This window comes from Brassica oleracea, chromosome C1 (genome assembly GCF_000695525.1).
Source record: "Brassica oleracea var. oleracea cultivar TO1000 chromosome C1, BOL, whole genome shotgun sequence".
Taxonomy (NCBI): Eukaryota; Viridiplantae; Streptophyta; class Magnoliopsida; order Brassicales; family Brassicaceae; genus Brassica; species Brassica oleracea.
Genome location: NC_027748.1, coordinates 23538173 through 23550866, shown reverse-complemented (window position 1 = coordinate 23550866; position 12694 = coordinate 23538173).

Below are 12694 nucleotides of genomic sequence, written 5' to 3'. Positions count from 1 at the left end.
GACAAAAGCATCTAGGTTCATTGTCCTTCGTACATATCCAACGCTGTATAGGCATCATCATCTCCGTCGCGATGGTAGCAAAGATCATGTTCAAACATATCCGTCGCCATCTTCTCCCTAATAGTCTTGACGTTCTTATCAGAAAGGGCAGGAGGAAATGATGACATGCCAAGAGCATGACACTCGATGTACTTCATGGTGTACACACCACAATCACGAGATCGTGCCACAGGAACTCCGACTCTCACTCTCTCATATGTGAATGGCTCCAGTGTGTATTTGACTCTCTCTTCGTCGGTTGGAGAGAGTTCAACCAGCAAATAAGGGATCATTGTGGTAAAAGGCTCAATTAACTCGGCGAGTTGAGGAGGTTTAATATGAGAAGGAATGCTGTCCTTGATGGTGATGTGCTTCTTAGGGATCGATACCCAAATTGCAATCCAATGCTCGTTGTTGTAGTTCACTGGCGCATATATATCATCCACATATTTTCCCCAAATATGGTTTGACTGGCGGTATTTTGGAACCAGGCCTGCATAATGATCAAATGCCCCGGGAGGGAGCCTTCTTCCTAAACCGTTGATACCAGGCTCTGAGCTCTTAAAGTCCCCGTACTTGTCGATCCACATCAGACCAAAGGTGGAATCAAGAAAGCAAAGCCTATCGGACCTAAAATGCTCTGGATGCTCGGAATATCGAAGCCTCAATAAATTGATAAAACCATCCATGTGCTGCATTCAAAATATAACAAGTCAGAACGTTTCTTTGGAGACAAAAAAAACTTCAGGAAGACTTGAGGAAGACCTGGAAGTGTTCCAGAAGTCTTCTGGTCCGAGTAGTGTTTAGGAGACTTACATAGCCCATGAGCCATTTCAGGGGGGTTTGGAGGGTGGCAAACCCCAAACTTCGACTTCCAGAAGGCTTCTTTTCAAAACGTAGTGTATGATGCCTGTAAACAGCAAACCCCTATCAGCAAAACTTGACATTTTCTTCAAAATGTGTGAGTGTCATGACTTACAGATCTTTCTTCAAAAATTCAAGAAACACTTTAGCATTCTTCTTGTCAATGGGTGCAAATGGATCATATCCATGACCAACGTTCTTGGTTGGAACGATCTGTTTGGCTGTGCTATTTCCCAGAAATGGAGATTGCTGTGACGCAGCAAGATTCCTTTCTCGTTCACTCTTTGCACGGCAATATTCCTTAACTATATCTTTCTTTGCTTCGCGTCTCTCTTCTTCCCTCTCTAAATCTGATTTGGTTGGTTTTGTTTTGTCCATAATGACAACACTTGGTTCTGTGAGGCAACCGGGTTCTATGTTGGCAGCATGAACATTGTTCTCCCTTCCTCCTTTGTCCCCGTTAACACTCTCACTCTGCAATTTTGATTACAATGGGAATGTCAAAACCAACATAGCAATCACAGTTATAAAAAAGCCAACAATCACAGTTATAAAAAAAGCCAAAATTCATACATAACAAACCAAATCCAAGAGTTCTGACATAAAGAAGGAAAACAATTCAAACATACCAAACCAAATCCAACATACCAAACCAAATCCAACTTTCACTACGGTAACTTAGAATTTTGCCTAGTATTTCGCAGCACTCGTGTTTTGGTAGAGGGTTTGGTACTAACCCCTGGTTCTTTCGCATCCTTCCCGGTGTCTGAAAGTGTGAGTTGAAGTTCATTAGAGTCAGTGCCTTTCCGTTTGATTCCCACCTTCTTCTCCAAAGCTTCCATCCTACCCCCGAGAAGCTTCACCGCCTCTACGCACTGACCAAACCCAGCAGTCATAACTTTCGTCATATCCTTGAACAATTGTTCAATCTCTTCTCTTGTAATCCCATTCCTAGCAGCAGCAGCGGGGGATTCTGTATAAGCCTCTGTACGAGCTTTCTTCGGAGCTTTTCTTTCTTCGTTCACAGTGGGCTGAGCTCTTCTTTCTTCGTTCACAGAGGGCTGAGGACGTTCTTGCTTCACATAGACAGGATTGGTACATTTCTTAGCACCTTCGACTGGGCAGCACTCTTGGGTCCACTTCCATTTACCTTTAGCAGCAAACATGAACTTCACCAAGTTTTCAACCACCACATCACTCTCATCATTGTCCCATTGAGGGAACATTTCATCTATCTCCTTCTGCTCATAGTTGACCACGCGAGTCTGCATTAAGTAAATATCAAGTTATAAATGACAGAGAGCAATTGGTACTATATTATTTGGAATAATCAGATATACATACCTGTGTGCTGATAGCCTCTTTGACAAACTTTCGTCCTTTATGTCCCTTGTAAGCCAGCAAAGGGGGACTCGGTTTGTTTCGTATAGGTTTTCCAAAGCTTGCAGCAAGGTCGGGCATAGCGTAGTAGACCCAAACTTGGAGAACTTGAATAAACCCATCTACGGTATAACAAGTCTTTGTCAATTTTTTGGCCTTCACAGAGTCGATCAGGGTCTTAAAGGCCAGTCTCCCCCATGGGTAGGTCTCAAAGTCTTCTAGATCCATCACTAGCCTTGCAGGGCTTGCCCGTGTAGCGGATGAATACTTTTTTCCTTCAATGAATCCTGTGTAGATGGCTAGATATCCCAGCCGCAAGCGGTCATCCCGAGACCACTCTCCACTTCTCTCACATGCTTCTACTATTTGATGAGAACTTGGACCAGCATCAATATCCACAGCAATCAACTCCAAGAAACGAGCCAACTCATCTGTCACCTCTACAGCGGGATTATCCAGGTTCTTAATATATTCGCAGTTCAGACCGGTGAGGTGCTCGAACTCAATCATGGAAAACCTCACCGGTTCTGGACCAATAAGACACCAGAGCTCATACTTCTTCTTGATATCCAGCTGGTAACAGAGCATAGAATGAACTAGCCTTGACACCCATCCAAATTTCAACTCCCAAAACTTGATGAACACTCCCAACCTTGAATTCTTCAGCTCCTCCCATTCATCATCATGTAGAGCGGCCTTTACAGCAGGAAGCAAATGTGGGTCATCAGTATGATATGCAATGCTTTTCCCTGGAATGGGCTCTTCCCCTAAGGTGAACATTCTCTTCAGAAGTTCTGGTAAATCCATTTTACAGCCTGCAAAACAATGAAAAAAACAACATCTCAAACACAAAAAAAAAACAGAAGAAACAAACCAACACTAAGACTTCAAGAAGACTTACGGAAGACTTCAAGAAGACTTACGGAAGACTTCAAGAAGACTTACGGAAGACTTCAAGAAGACTTACGGAAGACTTCAAGAAGACTTACGGAAGACTTCAAGAAGACTTACGGAAGACTTCAAGAAGACTTACGGAAGACTTCAAGAAGACTTACGGAAGACTTCAAGAAGACTTACGGAAGACTTCAAGAAGACTTACGGAAGACTTCAAGAAGACTTACGGAAGACTTCAAGAAGACTTACGGAAGACTTCAAGAAGACTTACGGAAGACTTCAAGAAGACTTACGGAAGACTTCAAGAAGACTTACGGAAGACTTCAGGAAGACTTACGGAAGACTTCAGGAAGACTTACGGAAGACTTCAGGAAGACTTACGGAAGACTTCAGGAAGACTTACGGAAGACTTCAGGAAGACTTACGGAAGACTTCAGGAAGACTTACGGAAGACTTCAGGAAGACTTACGGAAGACTTCAGGAAGACTTACGGAAGACTTCAGGAAGACTTACGGAAGACTTCAGGAAGACTTACGGAAGACTTCAGGAAGACTTACGGAAGACTTCAGGAAGACTTACGGAAGACTTCAGGAAGACTTACGGAAGACTTCAGGAAGATTTACGGAAGACTTCAGGAAGACTTCGCGACTAGTAAAATCTGAAGAGAAACCATGATACATCGAACAAATGGATGAACATACCGTCGGAAAGCGGAGAAGTCGAGGTCTAAAACAGAGAAGTTACATTCGCCGACAGCTACGGTTACAGATCTGCCAAAACTCGACAAGAAGGAAGAAGGTCACGACGGAGAAACGAATGGTTTCAGTAATGAAATGAAATAAAGAGGAAGAAAAAATGAAATAAAGAGGAAGAACTTACTAGCGGTGGAGTTGGAATACAACAAAAACAGTTTCAGATCTGAAAAAAAAAACAAATGGTTTAGTTTAATCGACGACAATACTCTGGAAGACGAAGGAGAAACAAGATTTACCAGAATAGCAAGGTTACAAGAGATGAAAAGGACGGAGAAGATTTTCGACGGAAATCGCCTCAGAGAAACATCTAGGGTTTCATCGTGTCTTTACTAACTTTTTTTTTTAGAAACACCAAAAAGTGAAAAAACATATTTATATGTCCGTAAATGTTTAGGCTTAGGTAAATAAAGTCTGGTTTACCTTCGGTTATATTACAATTTAAGGTGAAATTAAGATCCGGTTCGGTTTGGAAGTCTTCCAAAGAAGTCTTCTACCATAAATTACACAGGAAGACTTCATGGGAAGTCTTCTAACCCATTCGTCCTAGACGACTTCTCAAGAAATCTTATAAAGGTCTTCTGACAGTCTTCCAGACCCTAAAATCAAATAAATATGCAAAAAACACTTTCTTAAACTTAAAATCAAGTTATTAGATAGTCACACATATATATATATATATATGTCAGATTTATAAAAAAAAATAATATATATATATATAAGATTTCAAAATCAAACCCTAAAAATACTAACAATACTACAATATATGTTACCATACCCTAAACCAAAGACTATCATGACTCAATCTACATTCACTCATCTATGTTAAAAATACTTCAATTTCAGTAAAACTAAATTTCCATCTCTTAGAAATGTTTGTTAATACATGATTTTTACTTTTCCCCTTTGAAAATACTTTTTATAAAATTTATTAATTATTTTTAAGATCTAATCCATGAGAAGACTTCCAGTGGAAGGCTTCTGGATGACTTATGTAAGACTTTGATTTAAGCGGGAAACCTAAATTTTTCCAAAATTTAGACGGGAACCCTAAATTCTATTAAAATTTAGGCGGGATGTGTCTGAAGACTTCTTTTTAAGTCTTCTGTGAGTCTTCCAGACCATAACATCAATTAACTATGGGGGCTATTGTAATTAGCTTTTGGGTTACTTTTGCATTTGATTAAATTTGGGGTACAGTTTTGTATTCAAAATCAAGTTTTGAGTCACTTTTGGCAAATCCCCCTAAACCAAATAAATAAATAAATGATTATATTTATTTCAAACTTAAATCACTAAATTGTAATAACCATATACGAACAGGCCTCTCTCATATCTATTTCTATTTTAGTATGCATCCTCTCAAATATTGATCCAATAGGCTTACAAAAAATGATAAATTAGTTTGACTAAAAATTTGTATGGCTAACTTTTGTAAAATTGGAGCATCACATTCATAATATATCCACCACTCATCTAAACATTCGTGAATTAGAATAATTAAATATAACAATTTAAGTTAAATCGTATTACAGGGTCACCCATCGGTTCAACTAGTAGTCGGTCCCATGTTTTCGCAGTTTTTTGCGGGTCTTATAGAAATTTTAAATAACAAGTTTTTTTTTAAAAAAAATAAACCAGATTACATATATGGTTACCAGTTTTTTTCGGTTTGACCGCGAGATCCGAGTCGGGTTTTAGAACAATGAATATAACGATTCATGTGTAACATTTAAATGTAGATAAAAAATCAAAAATATTAGTTTATATCCTATAAATTGTTTTTTTCAAAAAATAATTCTGCCCTTTGAAAACACGGATCAAAATCTAGTTTTATCTATTAAAATAGAAATCATAACTTTTGCTCATGTGTGATATTTTAAAATAGACTTTTTCTTAGAAAGTTGTTAATATTATTTTTTTATTAATACAATTAAAACATTAGTTTTTTTTTAACGTACCTTAATATGTTTTAAATATTAGAGAGATTCTGCCACTAATATTTAATTATAGTACTATAATTTCATTAAATGTATATTAGAAATAAGGGGCATTTGCCAAAAATGACTCAAAACTTGATTTTGAATACAAAAGTGTACCTCAAATTCAATCAAACGCAAAAGTAACCCAAAAGCCTAGTGAAATTACAACAGCCCCCTTATGAACAAACAAAAAACATGTATTCAATTTTACCGTTTTAACCTTCCGTTAGAGAAGACTTCTTTGTAAGTCTTCTCTATGATGACTTCTTTATAAGTTTTCTCGTTCAGTAAATCTTAAAAATAATTTTATAATTTTATAAAAAATATTTTGATGGATAAAAAATTGAAATCATGTAATAATAAATTTTTCTCAATGATGTAAATTTAGTTAATCTGAAATTGAATTATTTTCAACATAGATGAATGAATGTATACTGGCTCACGAGTCATTTGTTTAGGGTTTTGTAACATATGCTATAGTATTGTACGTATCTTTAGGGTTAGATTCTGAAATTTTACCTTCATTTTTTTTCTTTTTCAAATTGACTCATATATATTTAGTAACTATCTAATAACTTGATCTAAACACTTTTTAAGTTTTTTTCAAGTTTAAAAAAGTGTTTTTTGCACAGTTAATTTATTTTAGGGTCTGGAATACTCACAGAAGACTTAAAAAAAAGTCTTCAGACACATCCTGGCTAAATTTTAGTAGAATTTATGGTTCCCGCCTAAATTTTGGAATAATTTAGGTTTCCCGCCTAAATCAATGTCTTCCATAAGTCTTTCAGGAGTCTTCAAGAGAATGTCTTCTCATGGATTAGATCTTAAAAATAATTTAATTTTTTTATAAAATATTTTCAAGGGTTAAAATTTGAAATCATGTAATAATAAACATTTTTCAATGATGTAAATTTAGTTTATTTGAAATTGAATTATTTTCAATATAGATGAGTGAATGTAGATTGGTTCATGAGTCTTTGGTTTAGGGTTTGGTAACATATGTTATAGTATTGTTGGTATCTTTAGGGTTAGATTTCAAATCTTATCCTCATTTTTTTTTTCCTTTTTCAAATTGACATATATATGTTTAGTAACTATCTAATAATTTGATTTAAACACTTTTTAAGTTTTTTTAAGTTTAAAAAGGTTTTTTTGCATAGTTATTTGATTTTAGGATCTAGAGGACTCACATAAAACTAAAAAAGAAGTCTTCCGACACACCCCGCCTAATTTAAGTAAAATTTAGGGTTCCCGCCTGAATTTTGGAATAATTTAGGTTTCCCGCCTAAATCGAAGTCTTCGATGAGTCTTACATAAGTCTTCCATAAGTCTTCCAGAAGTCTTCTGGGTCGAAAATATTTAACCTAATTAGAATTTTTGTCTCCATATATAAAGAAAATTTACACATTCTCTTTCTTCCTCTCAAATGACTGCAACAAAAATGTAATATTTCTCACTCTAAAACTCTCCAACCCCTCTCTAATCTCTTTGAACATCAAAACACTAAACTTTATATCAATTTCTCACTTTTTTTTATGTCTTCTCACTAATTTATCTTCTTTTTGCAGGTTTTTCATTACATGATTCTCATCTTTCACTCTTTCAAAGGTAGATCTCTAAATTTTGGATATGAATTTTTGCGTGTATTTAGGGCATCTCCAATGGAACACTATTTTCCTCTATATTTTACACTAAAATAGAGTAACTCTATTATAGAGTTGAATTTGCTTCAATGGTTTACTCTATAATAGAGTTACTCTATAATAAAGTGAAATATAGAGGAATGTTGTTTTTTTACTCCAAATATAGAGTAAAAAAGCAACATTCCTCTATATTTCACTCTATTACAGTGTAACTCTATTATAGAGTGAACCATTGAAGCAAATTCAACTCTATAGTAGAGTTACTCTATTTTAGCGTAAAATATAGAGGATACAATCGTGTTCCATTGAAGATGGTCTTATATGTTAGATTCTAAAAAGCTATTGATTCAACATATAGTATGACTGTTTTGTTTATTTTGTAAGCATAAAATTTTCATTTTTGAAGTTTTTCTCTGTTTTGAAGTCATTTGAATGTTTTTGAATTTGCAGGTTTTTCCAGATATGAGAGACTTTGAAAGACTTCTCAAAAGACTCTCGGAAGACTTCTTAGAAGCCTTCTTAGAAAGTATTCTAATGCATTTTATGTGGGAAGTCTTCAAGGAGTCTTCCGAAGTCTTCAAGAAGTCTTCCGAAGTCTTCTGCCTACAGTGGTATATATTTTGGATATATATTTTGTCTGTTTTATATATTAGATTCTAAAAAATTATAGATCCAACCTAATGTGACTTTTTTGATTATCATCTAAAAATTTATTTTTGAAGTCTTCTATATTTTGAAGTCATTTGAATGCTTTTGAATATGCAGAATTTTCAGATTTGAGACAGATTTTGGAAGACTTCTGAGATAATTCTTGGAGGACTCTTGGAAGACTCTCGAAAGAGTCTAGAAAGACTCTCGGAAGACTCTCGAAAGACTTCTTGGAAAATCTTCTAATGTATTTTATGCTAGAAGACTTCCCACGAAGTCTTCAGAAAGTCTTCTGCCCAAAGTGGTACAAAGAGATGATGTGAAGTGGAGTCCAGGCTTATCTATGTTGAGGAATAATATCTAGCTGTGTAATAATTTTGTTTATGGTCTTTTTATGATTTGTATGTGTAATATTTTAGTTGTGAATTATTTTGTAAACTTTAAGAGATGTTAATCAAAAGAATGGTAAATATGTTCATGTTTTGCCAAAAGTACTAGACTTCATTAAAGTTATTGATGCAGGATACCAAAAAATATTTTAATCATTCTACCCACACATAACAAAGCATAACAACACAAAAACTTAGTAAAATTTGCTAAAACTAAGAGAAAGGACTTCTCAAGAAACCTTAGTCAAATTCACAAAAGATTAAAATTGAATTTTAAGCGAAAGTTGAAATTTTAAATCTCATGGAAGTTAAAAATTGTATCTTATGAGGAAGACAACACAAAGACAGGATATCAACTTAATAAAACAAAATCATCGGAGAAGACTTGAAGTCTTCTAAAAGTCTTCTATGAGGAAGACTTACAGAAGACTTCTCCGTTTAGCTAGAAACATTATTAAACATAAATGTTTTTGTAACTTCATAATTATCACTAATTAAGTTATAACTTCGAATCAGTAGTCCCAATATTGACTAATAAATATGAATTAGCAAGAAGATATTAAAAATTTATTTTAATTTTGGATAATTTTGAAGTTTAATAAAGATTTACGTAGAAGACTTCTTTTGAAGTCATCCACGGAAGACTTCAAAAGAAGTCTACTCTGTGTAGACTTCAAAAGAAGTCTTCTATTTAGGTCATTTTGCAATTGCAAATTTACGAAAGAAGACTTCTTAAGAAGTCTACTCTACAGAAGACATCTTCGGAAATCTTCTCGGATAAACATGTTACTTTTGAATTTGACTGAAGTTAGTCAGAATTTTGACTTTTTGTAGAAGACTTCTGGGGAAGTCTACCTGGAATATACTTCAAAAGAAGTCTTCTCTAAGTCTTCCGTCGGATGACTTCTTTAGAAGTCTTCTCTCGCGGGCAAAGGTTTGACTAAAACCCATAATTAAACTTGAGAAGACTTTTAAAGAAACACACAGAAACTTTAGAAGTCTTCTTATTGATGTTAAATGTTTTACTATTATTTTTTAATTGCAAAAGTAACGAACACAGACATCTTCCGGCATTGAGAAGACTTAAGGAAGACTTTCAGGAGACTTCTGTAGAAGTTTTCTCCAAGAAGACTTCTAAGGAAGACTTCTAAAGAAGTCTTCTACAAAAAGTCAAATTTCTGACCAACTTAGGTCAAATTTAAAAGTAACTTGTTTATCCGAAAAGACTTCTAAAGAAGTCATCTCTGGGAATTTCGAAATTTTTTGTTTACGAAGGAAAGTTAGAAGACTTCTAGGGAAGTCTTCTATTAAAAACACACAAAATGTCAATTGCAAAATCAACCTATGCATTGACCATAAGACTTCTAAAGACGTCTTCTCGATGAAGAAGACTTCTAAAGACGTCAGATTTGAAAAATAAAATGTAGTTCGCGATTTCATACCTTGAACTCGTGAGATGAATTGCGTGGTTTCTCCAATCACCCTAAACTTCACCACAGCAGCTACCTACTCGTTAATCACCAAGAATCGTGAGCTTATGAACCTTACATAATTTGTAATCAAAATCTTCATTTTATTTGTGGTTTGTGTGGATAGAAAATGAAAAAGTGTAAGATATGTGTAAGATATGTGGTTTGAGGGAAAGTGTAAGATATGTGGTTTGTGTGGATAGAAAATGAAAAAGTAAGAGAAAAAATCAAAAATTTAGGGCATTAACACTCTCAATTTGGTAGTTCATGGTGGTTGAGGTATTGATGTCAATGGCAAAGTTGTAAATATTTGGTAAAGATGAGGATGGTAAGGTAAAAGCCTTATTTTCGAAAAAAAGTAATGGCATTTTCGTGAATAACTAGAACTTCTAGCGTGAATAGGACAAAACAAAGTTTTAAAAAAGCATAGGTTATTTTTGTGTTTGACTTGAAATTTTGAGTCATTTTTGAAAGAACCCCTAGAAATAAACGAAACCAACTATATTACCTACTACTACATTAGCTTAAACTACTAATGCTCATTTTTATAGTTCTCTTAATAATAACTTGAATGATGAGCTAGTATTAAAATAGACTTTACAATATGTATTATCAAACTCGACCAAAACGTCAACATTTTTTTGTCATCAACTAAAACAGACTTATATTGATTCCATAGACCATATCGGTAACTCCACGTCCATGTTAACGACGAAAGACGGTTGTTTCCTGACACTTTGCGCTAGACTATCCGCCCTCAAATTATGCGTTCGTGGTGGTACATGAATGATCTCTGAGATGAGGAAATTTTTTGCAGGGTTTTGATGTTTTCCAAATAACTTACAAAAGCGTGTCATTCTACTGGTTCTAAAACCATCTTCACCAATTGAGAACAATCCGTTGCAAACGTGATCCGAAATTGACGCAGCTTCCCCATACACTCCATTGACCAAAGTAGCGCTTCCACCTCCAAATGAAGAGAGGAAAGACTAGCCTTGACATTTCTTTCCCCCATCAAACCATCAAACTCTTCTAGAGTACTATACCAACCTTGTCCTGAGAACAAATCATGATTATTCCAAGAACCATCTGTAAAACACCAACGCCCTGGAATCGACAGTAGATTTGAAACCTCTACATGTTGTGCTGTCCTCTGTGTGTTCAACACTTGATACACCCTAAATTAGGGAAGGATCACTCAGCCGGACTTAAGGATATGAACTCGCCAAAAAGAGAGAACTGATGGATTGAATGGTGATACAAGAGGGGCGGAAAGTCTCTTGATACTACCAGACTTCAGTTGTTGCTTGATATGACGCACGTCCAACAAAAGAAGGGTTTCTATCTGTTGCTTGATATGACACACAAGTCCAACGAAATAGAGAAGTTTGCTTGGATGTAACCACACCAAGAAACAAGAAGGGTTCTACAAAGAACAAAGGAGATAAACTCAATAAAAGGAAAAAATGTTATTCTATTTCGTGTCTCATAGGCCCTATTTATAGGATTACAAGTTGTAGAAATCCAAAGAAGAATGTGCTAAAACAAGGCATTGAAAAGAGAAACAAAGACTAGAAAATATTAAATGAGTCAAAGGCGCGGAATCTGATGAAGACCAGTCAAGATGATCCTTCGGCTACAATCCAGGCTTATTCTGGTCATGCTGGTCCATGGTGTGAAGGATAAGGATGCACGCGGGACGGTCCACACACCCGCCAGACGTTCCACACTAACTAACTAAACTTTCGGATGATCCGCTTGACCAAGATGTGTACTGGCGTGAGACAAGTCTTCGGGACACGCCGTGTAACACCCCCGAACCGTCCCAGACATATGGTCGATCAACCGGCCAACAATCAAACAAGAACATGACCGATCGACCGTCCAACACCCAGGGTTAGAGATGAATGACCCAACTGGCCAGCCAACAATCAAACAAGAACATGACCGACCGTCCAACCCAACACCATGGTCCGGAAGGGCTACGTGACGGGTTAGGGACGATCCGATCAGCGTCACAAAATATACTCCACGACCTCGACCAGTTCATCCACTAACTCGTCCCGCTGCGTCAAGGCACAAGGCTTTGCAACCCGTACCTAGAGTTAGCGTTTTCCGTTAGATCGAGGCCTAAGGCTTTTCAACCCGTACTACGACCTAACGTTGTGTTAGACTGGACTAGTCAAATATCAGAGTACTCATGAAGCGCATATAAAACAATTACTTTATTGATTCAAGAAATATCTATACATTGAAATAATTCAAGACTGGGTCCGGCCTAATGCCAAATCGAGCCAACAAAACACATAACACAATACCGTTTACAACAGGCATGAAATCTACTCCGGCGGTCCTAACGTCCAACACCTAGCAATCCGATCATCCTTACCTAAAGCGACCTGCAAAAAGGACAACGGAGTTGGATGAGTAATCTAGTATTACTCAGTGAGCTGGCGGCCTCTACTCACAACCTAGACTCTAACCCAGACAACCCAAAATAACAATCAATCTAGCCCTAGCATGCAATATAAGCTAAGGCTAAGTAAACCGTTACTAAGTTATACTTGACCTCCTGCCATGATCTAGCTTCAAGTAACGGGAACCTGCATTAAAACAAGTCAACAACCAATCCCT